Below are 10660 nucleotides of genomic sequence, written 5' to 3'. Positions count from 1 at the left end.
TTTGGTGGCGGATTCGTACTCGTATATTGGTGATGGCGCTTCTACTTCGTTCTGGTATGACGACTGGCTTGGGTATAATCTTTTGAATAAATGCGGTATTCCACATTTCATGCTTCCGTTTCTTACTCAATCGGTGGCAGATTACTTCTATGATGGGGTCTGGCATTTCACGCAAGCCTTTGTTAATGCTTTTCCTGAGATAGTGTGTGATATTTTGCTCACTCCTCTGGGCACTGACGGAGATGTGCGTTTCTGGAAACCCTCGTTGCACGGGAATGTCACTACTGCGCTGGCCTTCAACAAGCATTGTCATCATTTTCCGAAGGTGTCTTGGGGTTCTTGGCTTTGGGAATCCTTTGTTCCGATTCGACGTTCCTTGATATGTTGGCGTCTTCTTCATAATAGAATGCCGACTTATGATCGCCTTATCCGCCACGGTATGATCACGCCTAACGTTTGTTTGCTTTGCTTAAAAGGAAGTGAGTCTCAGGATCACCTTTTCTGGGATTGTGAGCGTGTGAAGAATATTTGGGTTACGTTCCTTGGGTGGTTCAATTTCAATCAAGGGTTGCAAGAGAGTGATATTCATAGTTTTTTGGTGGTAGCTTGGCAGTATAAACTTAGTCCCCTCATCGGTAATTTCTAGAAAGCGGGTATCATCACGGTCATCTGGGCCATTTGGATGCAGAGAAACAATTGTATCTTTGATAATCAAAAGTTCGAAGCACGTCGTGTCATACACACTGTGAAAGTTGCTTTCAAAGAGATTGATAATAACTTTGCTAAATTAGGCTACATGTGGAATTCTTGGTCGGATTATCTGATTCTCCGGGCAGTGGGTGTTAATACCAGGAGTGCTCCTCCTCCGGAGTTTGTGGAGGTACATTGGTGGCCACCGGTGGCGCCGTGGATCAAAGTGAATACTGATGGTTCAGCGACGGGAACTCCGGGCACTATTGCTGCAGGTGGGGTGTTTAGAGATAACTGGAATGTGGTGCGTGGTTGTTTTCACTTCAAAGGTGGCTCGGGTTTTGCCTTTGAAGCAGAGCTACTGGCAGTTATCTCGGCGATTCAAATTGCTCACAATCGTGGATGGCACAGACTTTGGATTGAAGCCGATTCCACCTACGTGATACTCATTCTTAATTCTCGTTCTTTGAATGTGCCTTGGCGTTTTAAGGCGGCGTGGAATAGGATTTTAAAGATGTTAGATGATTTCTCGCTGCAGGTTTCTCACATCTTTAGAGAAGGAAACAAGGCGGCCGATTTAATGGCTAACCAACAACGTTCGGAAGGGTGGTGGCCGCACGAGATTGAGGAGATTAGGGCTGCGGTTCGTCTTGACATGGCTTCGCATAGCCATCTGCGTCAGAAACGGTAGTTAGGGCTGATGTGTGGCTGTTTGGTTCTAACCGCCCGTTTAGTTTTTTTTTTCGTGGGGTGAGAGCCGGGATAGTTTGGGGACGATGGTTAGGCCGGAGTTCCGAAAACTTTCCCTTCCGCTCTTCCCTACTTTCGTTTTGTGTTTAGACGAGTACTCTTTTTCCTTTTCACGGTTTTTCCCTCTGGGTTTTCAGTGAAAAGGTTTTAATGAGGTTCGGCCCTTAGTCTGCTCCTTCTGTGCTTTCAAGGGTTTTTTTTAGGTTTTTTCTTTCCTTTTTTTATATAAAATCGTCATTTAATAATAAATTCATTTTAACTTTTAATATTTGAATCTTTGTTAAGATAACAACTTATATTTATAAATTTAAATGTGATTTGGCAATTAGCGGATATTATTATATGGTTTGGGACGAGCATATCATTTATTTTTTGTTATTTTAAATACTTATTTTCTGCATTCGTAATTCATATTTTTTAATTTATTTATTTAATATTTTGCCTTAATTAGAGGGCATGGAATTTCATAGTTTTTTCTCATTCATTTTTTAGTTTTTATTTGAAATTTTGCATCGATTCTTCACGAGGCTTTATCAATTAAAAATCCAAGTGAAATTATATTTATATACATGTTTGAAAAATTAATATACAGATTTGAGACAAAAATAAATAGTAAAATAATTTTTTAATTAGATTCAAACATTAATTTACACGTCTACGTGAAAGTTTGTAAATATGATGCTCACAAGTTAGAAGTGGTTTGCCAAACTCCAAACGAGATGATGCTCATAATTAAATTTCGATCCTTTAAGCTTCAAATCAGATAATACTTAGCACTCAGTTTCGGTCTTTCAAACTCCAAATGAGTGATGATTAGAACTCAGCTTTGGTCTATCAAACTATGGACGAGATGATGCTTGCAAGTCAGTTATAATCTTTCAAGCTCCACGCGAGATGATGCTGACAAGCGAGTAATGGTCTTATGAGTATTTTACCTCCAAACAATATGATTCTCACAATAGAAGTGACTTGTCAAACTCCAAATAAAATGATGCTCGTAACTTAATTTTGGCCTTTGAAGCTTCAAATGATATAATGCTTAGCATTCAGCTTCGGTCTTTCAAACTCCAAATGAGTGATGCTTAGAACTGAACACCAGTCTATCAAACTATGAACAAGATTAAACTTACAAGTCAATTATGATCTTTCAAGCTCCACACAAGATGATGCTCACACGTCGGTTATAGTATTGCAAGCTCTAAATGAGATGTTGCTTACAAGTCAGGTTTTGTCGTTCAAGTTGTGGATGAGATGATACTCATAAGTCAAATCTCATATAACAAGCTTCAGATAAGATAATGATTAAAAGTTCGACATGCAAAAGTCAAATGTGATATTTCAAGTTACAGACAAGATGATGCTTGTGGGGGATGAATCCAACAATCACGGAAGTGACGTCAGTCACGTCAGGATCGACGGGCACTAGCAACCTGAGACCACAAGTAACGTTAGAGCCCTCCGAAGAGCACCGGTGGGGGTGTCGATGGAAGGGCCTCCGACGCTCAAGTCAGTAAACAATAGTAATAAAAATCGTATTGAAAGCAATTGAAAGTAAATGAACTAGTGAATCGGATCGATTTAGTCGATGGAGGTGAAGGTGATTGAGCAATGAGCGAGGGCCGTTGGGTCGTCCCGGTTGATCTGATCACCGGAGAACCTAAGGCTGGGAGCGTGGAGGCAGAAGAATGCTAGAAAATGTGTTGGAATGAGAATTATCGCAAATATCAGTCTGAGTGTTAATGACGGCGTGTCCTTCCATTGTGTTAATGAAGTAGTATATATAGGTATAGGCCTGACGGCTAGGGTTTTGCTGGCACGTCCCCTTAAACCCTGGTCGTTCCGATATTTGGGGGATCGTATCCCTGACCTCATTTCTTTCTTTCTCTCCAAGTCGCTGCTCTTCTAGGGTTTGTTGGAATGTTCTTTGAAACCCTAGCGGCTCCGAATTTTTAAGAAATGATCTTCCGCGACTTTCGTTTGACCTAGTCACCCACGTTTGACTAGGTTTTCGTAAGCGTATAATTCCTTTTGTTTGCTTTCGTGTCGAGGTGTTTACTATGGTGCCGCTGCCAGGGCGGAGGGGTCACGCCTCTGCCCGAGCAGAGAGATCATGCCGCTGTCAGAGCAGAGGGGTCGCTCCTCTGCCAGAGCAGAGGAATCGTTGATTCCTCTGGCGAGGCGCCAGAGGAATCGCGGCGAGCAGGGAAGTCGCCCCGAGCAGAGAATTCGCTGATCTCTCTGGCGAGGGTTTCGCCGACTCCTCTGGCGAGGACTTCGCTGATTCCTCTGGCGAGGCGCCAGAGGAATCGCGGCGAGCAGGGAAGTCACCCCGAGCAGAGAATTCGCTGACTCCTCTGGCGAGGACTTCGCTGACTCCTCTGGCGAGGGTTTCGCTGACTCCTCTGGCGAGGACTTCGCTGATTCCTCTGGCGAGGCGCCAGAGGAATCGCGGCGAGCAGGAAAGTTGCCCCGAGTAGAGAATTCGCTGATCCCTTTGGCAAGGGTTTCGCTGACTTCTGGTCAGTCGGATTTTATCCACTACAATGCTCAAAAGTCTTGTAAGGTTTAGATGAGATGATGTTCATAAATAAGATGGAGTCTGGGGATTTTTTCAGACAGTAACTTATGTTGATTTGAAAATTAGGACAAAAAATTTCGGACTTGTAAAAATAGGACACTAATTTTTTTTAGAGTAAAATAGGACACTAATTAATAAGCGTCGTAAAAATAGGACATTTCTTGGCCGATAATTGGCCGAAAAATGTCTTGCGGATGCAACACTTATTAATTAGTGTCCTATTTTATTCTAAAAAAATTAGTGTCCTATTTTTACAAGTCAAAAAGTTTTTGTCCTAATTTCCAAATCAATCTAAGTTACTGTCCTAAAAAATCCTCGAACTCTATATAAGATGTGTGGTCTCAATTTTAAAAAAAAATATACTCCTATAACATTAATAAATCTTTCCTATATGTGATTAACAAGAAATACGATATATCAATCATTCATCATATCCTATGTCAAATATACATAAATATTTTTTGAGTTAATATATAAAACTATCCACTTTCACATTGTAAAGATAAAAATTGTCCACTAAGATAAAAATAATAAAAATTGTCCACTTTTTGATTGAAAAGACAGAAATACCCCTTACTTTAAAATTTAAAAAAATAGCCACTCATTTCTCTTCTCTCCTCTCTCTCTTCACCTTCACGTCTCTCTCTCTCTCACTCTTCTTCTCGTCCTCGCCGCCGCTCCACAGTTGCCGCCCACCACCACCGCTACACTGCTATTATGAGACGGAGGGAGCCGCGCACGCGGCAGCGTTGCTCCGCCAATTCGCCTCGCCTGAGTCGTTGTAGCGGCTGGACAGATCTGGCGCGGGCAATAGAGGATGGGGTCGGACGGCGGTGGGTGGCTGCAGCAGCTGGGCAGATCCGGTGTGTATCAGAGAAGTCGAAATCTCGATACAGATTGTACAGATTCGGCGGATCAGCTGCCAGAGACGGCGACGCCGATGCCGATTTGAGATTCAGTTTTCTCAATCCTGCTGTCCGCCATCCCTACGATGTCATTGATGATGATCCTGCTAATTTCTTGCCTCCTTTTGGAAGGGATGATGCCTCTCGATTTGGGGTATATATGCTAATTTCTTTGTTTGCCATATCAATATGCTTTCTCCGATCCTTCACATACATATCATGATATGCTGAGTCTGATTGTCCTATTTGTTGACATGTTTGTTAGTTTTAAAGATAAATGGATGATTTATGTGTTGAATTGCAATATAGAGATGAGATTAAGCTTATGTTTGTGATTGCAGGGGCAGACCATATCTAAGTAATTTTGGGGATTTTTGTTTTAATTCCTTGAAAAAAAGTTTAGATGTGATACGTTTGTGAATGATTTTCGTTCTAAGATCTATTGAGATTGTTGATTCGGATATTGAATGTTGTGATTGTTGATTCGAAGGAATTGTTGTATTTTAATTGTAGATTGAATTGATTCGAATAATGTTTTTGTTGTATTTTGATTGTTGATTTAGAGGAATTGATGTATTTTGATGGTAGATTGAGTTGTTGTATTTTAGTGTTGTACAGCAATTTGATTGAGCTGTATAATTATTTTTTTAATGTTCTTAAATTCACAACCAAATTTATGAATTCACAGCAGCTTAATGTTTTTGAATTCACGATCACATCTATGAATTCACAACTTAATATTCTTGAATTCACAATTAGATCTATTAATTCACAATTAAAATTCGAATTCACAATCAAAATAAATTCTAGTTTTAGTCGTGAATTCAAACTTTAAAAACTCAAATTCACAACTACTTGAATTCACAACCAAAATAAATTCTAGTTGTGAATTAAATTCAGGTTGTGAATTCGACTGATTGTGAATTCACAACCAACATAAATCTGGTTGTGAATTAAATTTTGGTTGTGAATTCGTTTGTTGTGAATTCACAACAAAAAAATTCTAGTTGTGAATTAAATTTTGGTTGTGAATTCGACTGATTGTGAATTAAATTTTGGCTGTGAATTCGACTAGTTGTGAATTCACAAACAAAAAATTCTGGTTGTGAATTCGAATGGTTGTGAATTCTCAATTCACAACCAGTGTAAATTCACAACCAAAAAATTTTGGTTGTGAATTCACACTGGTTGTAAATTGCGGGATTTTTTAAAGGGGTGATGTAAAGTGGACATTTTTTAATTTTTAATGTGAAGGGTATTTTGGTAACAGTGGACATTTTTTAAGTTTTTTATTTTAGTGGACATTTTTTATCTTTACAATATGAAAGTGGTCATTTTAAAAATTCACTCATATTTTTTTTTCTCTAAAATCTCCAACCTCACACCAACTTTTTATAAAATTTCATCAAATAAAAACTTATAAGAAGGCAATCTATTTTAACTCTCAGCCAAAAATTAACATATAATAGACGAAAGCTATTAAGATTATTATAGCTTGAACTGTACCACCAATTTATTTTGGTTAAATAAAATTAAAATTAAAAAATAATTTATATAAGTATTTCATATGTTATAATTATAAATAATATATAATGACAATTACAATGTAAAGTGGTTTCCCGTCGAATTTCGACGGGTTACACACTAGTTCTTGAAATCATAAACATTAGCGTGCACAATCTAAGGATTACAGAATCTTTTATGAGACGACCAAAAGCCCAACATCCCAACCACTCCTCACTTTATTCAAATAAATATATACAAGTTTCATAATTATTTTTATAAAAAATTATTTTTGATTAACGGTGGCAGTTGAAATCAGTTAACGAAAAAATTGGGTATCAAATTGATATGGTCGGAATACTTTCTTTTACGTAAGTCGTAAAGGGCAAAAGTAGAAATGACACGCAAATTGGTACAAGCAAAGGCCCAATTTTTTTCTCGATCATATGGTAATGATTAAGATTGGTTCACTTTGCATTTTCTATTAATTTAATTCCCCAATAAAAGGTCAAAAAGTTGGGAGAGAGAAATATGAAAACTAAGCAAAAAATGCATGGTAGAAAGAGGGGTTTCTTATCAATTTCGGCTGCTTGTTTTGAACGACAAAATCGTGCACTCTAGCTATATGTCCTACTTTTCACAATTAGTCGAATGAAAATTTGATTCTTCAATCACCAAAAAAAGATAAATGGTAAATTTCTTTCCTCCTTTTCTTTTTTGAGAAATAGAAAGGTGGCATTTTTAGAATGGGGAATGGCTTGTCAAATTAAGGCCCACCCGTTGAATTTGCAACTTTGACGACGTAATAGAAAATTTTCAAGAATGATTCATATTCAACGTAGAACTATAATTTAATTGTTACTAATTTTCAAATGCTAAATTATAATTTTAAATCAACCTAGGGTTTAGGATTCGGGGGTGGGGGAGACCGAGAAGGGCGATGGGAGAGAGAGAGAGAGAGAGAGAGAGAGAGAGAGAGAATCGTCGGCCGAGGCCAAGGACAAAGCACCGGAGGCAGCTTCAACCACAACGATAGGCAATCTCCACAGCAAGGACGGTGATGACGACGGCGGTGTGAAATTGGATTTGTGGAAACCGCGGGCACAACCAAGAACTACTAGGGTTTGTGCTTTATTGGTGAAACTTGGAGCCTTGGAGGGAAGAAGAACAAATTCAGGGGAGATCGATTTCAAATTTAATTGTTACTAATTTTTAAATTCTAAATTATAATTTTAAATCAATAGTTTTTAATTTATTTTAAAAACACACACATACATAACAGTTATCATAATGGTTTCAAGTGTGCTCATACATAACACAAAGTATAACGGTATTAAAAACACGTTATTAAAAATGAATATAAGTAGCACTCATAGATAACATAAGACTCAAAACCGTTATAAATGATCAGAGATAACAGTTTTCTCATAACGGATTTTTCAAATATCCGTTATCTATGCAAAAAGAGCGCTCATACATAAGGATATTGTAAATATCCATTATCTATGAGGCATTATGTATGAGCGAATTTGGAGTAGTGTAAGGATAATTAGTGGGTTTTTTTAGGTAAATAAAATAAAATAAAATGGAGAAAAGATACAACATATTAAGACATATACCTCAGGAGCGGGGCACATACGAAAACTAATTAGTTCATCACATCATTGTGGGAGAAACTAAATTCATCCATATAGGAACGTATAATTGTTTCTTTCTAATATATTGGTGCTACGTACATTTATAATAGGACATGACATGTGTTTATGTGTATTTCCTTAGTTATATATATAATAAGGTAAATACATGACATTGTACTAACCTTTAAGACATGCCCTAAAATGTATTTTTTTTTTGCCCACAATATTTTGATACCCAATATTAGATAGTGTCACAAACATTGTCACAAATCATATTTTTCAGTCTCAAAAAAATCAAGAAGATTATCCATCCCGGTATCACCAATATGCATGACTTGAATATATTACAAAAATAATTCCCACAATAACCAATTGTCTAAAAAAAATGGAACTACAACCTACACTATCCAAATAAAATAAAACTACAACCTACAGTCAGGTGAGGGTTGAATCATACACCTCTTCTAAGAAGAGTTTTTAGTTATTGCTTGAATTAGATCTGATTGGCATGTTGGAACATGTTTGAAAATGATAAATTTTTTGATCTTCAATAGTTGGATTAAATCTATATATTATATAAAAGAGCAGTTTAACGGCTATTTTTTCCCGTCATATTTTAAAATTATTGTTATTTTTTAAATTTCAGTTATTAAAATATATATCCACTTACTTTGACTACATAGTCGGCAGTGTTTTAGTTTCCAATTCAAACTTTTGTTATTCTTTTCTTTTCTTTTATCTTATACATTTTCCTTTCTTTCTTTTTGAAAATTACTAATATGAGTAATAATAAAATATTTAATATGCATATCAAATTAAATACCATAAAATTAGCTTTAATTTGATATATAATAACTGTAAAATAGTTTTAATAATAATAATAATAATAATAATAATAATAATAATAATTAATGCTAATTTTATCAAATAATTTTTAATTGTTTAATAACTATAATTATCATTACACTTTATATAAAGTTGAAAATTTAATGTTTTCAAATTTGATTTATTGGATTAATTGATGTTGATTATTTTATTTTATTTTATTTTATTTTTGAAATATATTTAGTATTTGTTTATATATATATATATATATATTTATTTAAATATATCATTTAATTTCGATGTTCGCCGTGCATCGCACGATGAGCATACTAGTTTTAGTAAAACACATGGAATACCAGTTGTTATGGAAATTGGCCCAAGCTAAAAAATAACATTTGAAGTTTGAACCATCACATGGGCCTAAAAATGAGCCAGCCCGCATTATGGTCCAAGAAGATTCATTGAGAGTCTATAAACAAGTCAACAAATTTGTTTTGTTTTGTTTCGGCTTTTTTTTAGGGGGATGTAAATAAATTTGTTGCTAATCAACACATAATCTTATTTATAAAGAGAAACATATATATTTGCATAGGAAATGGATCTTATACAAACATTTTCTAGTGTAAGAACTAGAAATCTTATTTATAAAGAGAAACATGATATATTGAAGCGTTAATTTTCTTACATTGACTTATTCATTATTTTCTTTTTTACACGATAAATTTAAATAAATTAATATAAATCATAATATTCAAATATCTAAAATTTTAAATTTATTCTCATTTCTCACTATATTCATCCATTCTCGCTAGATATATATATTGGGACGTGTAATCTATAAATGTGGTGATTGAAAATGTGAAATGGCGTTTGGCGATGGTGATAGCTATGAGTTATGACATAAAAAATATGGGTAGTAATTACACCCCTATGACGTTTAGCCCTTGTACTCGACATTAGATTAATCAAGTCTCCGATGTCCCAAATTCGGTGCAATTAAACCCTTCCCCTAAAATCGTTGTTTAACGCCGTTTCTTTCTTTTTTTATATATATATTTCATAAGTGGTGGGTCTCACCACATTTGGTGCAATTAAACCCTCCACCTTCAACCAAATTCGGTGCAATTAAACCATCCACTTTCAACCACTACCTCACTATGACCCACCTGGCCAGCAAGATCAACCGTTGCTTGGCTGCCGCACCATCACCGTCGACAACGGCGCCATAATTTTTTTAAGAAAGTATAATATATTTATTAAAATCCCTTATTTCTTAAAACAAATCAAATCATTAAAAAAATTACAAATAATTAAAGTAGAAAATAGGATTAATTGTCAATGAATACATGATATTTCAGTTATTTTTAATTTTAACACATTTTTTGAAATACTATTATAATATCACCACGTTTCAATTCATATCAAAATTAACACCCCCAAAATTATACCTCACTAGAGCAGGCATTGCCAAAATGTGGCTTCACAATCCGAGTATTTTCAATTCTGTTAAAGCATCTCTAATGGCCGGATCGAGCCGTGCGGCGCATCGTGGAGTTCGAAGCGGGATCGAGGGAAAGAGTCGGGTGCGAGTGTGTTTGATGAAAATGCGAGCAGTGCACACGTCGAATAAAAAAAATGGTCGTGATGAGGTGGATGAGAAGTCGCGCCTCCGTGATGAGGAGATAGTGCATGGTGGAGAGGAGAAGGTGCAGTGTGTGTTGGGATGATGGGTGGCTAAACTTTGATGGGAATTTGGGGTTGGGGCTGGGGGG

This window comes from Salvia miltiorrhiza, chromosome 8 (assembly GCF_028751815.1).
Source record: "Salvia miltiorrhiza cultivar Shanhuang (shh) chromosome 8, IMPLAD_Smil_shh, whole genome shotgun sequence".
Taxonomy (NCBI): domain Eukaryota; kingdom Viridiplantae; phylum Streptophyta; class Magnoliopsida; order Lamiales; family Lamiaceae; genus Salvia; species Salvia miltiorrhiza.
Note: the sequence above shows the minus strand (reverse complement) of the source record.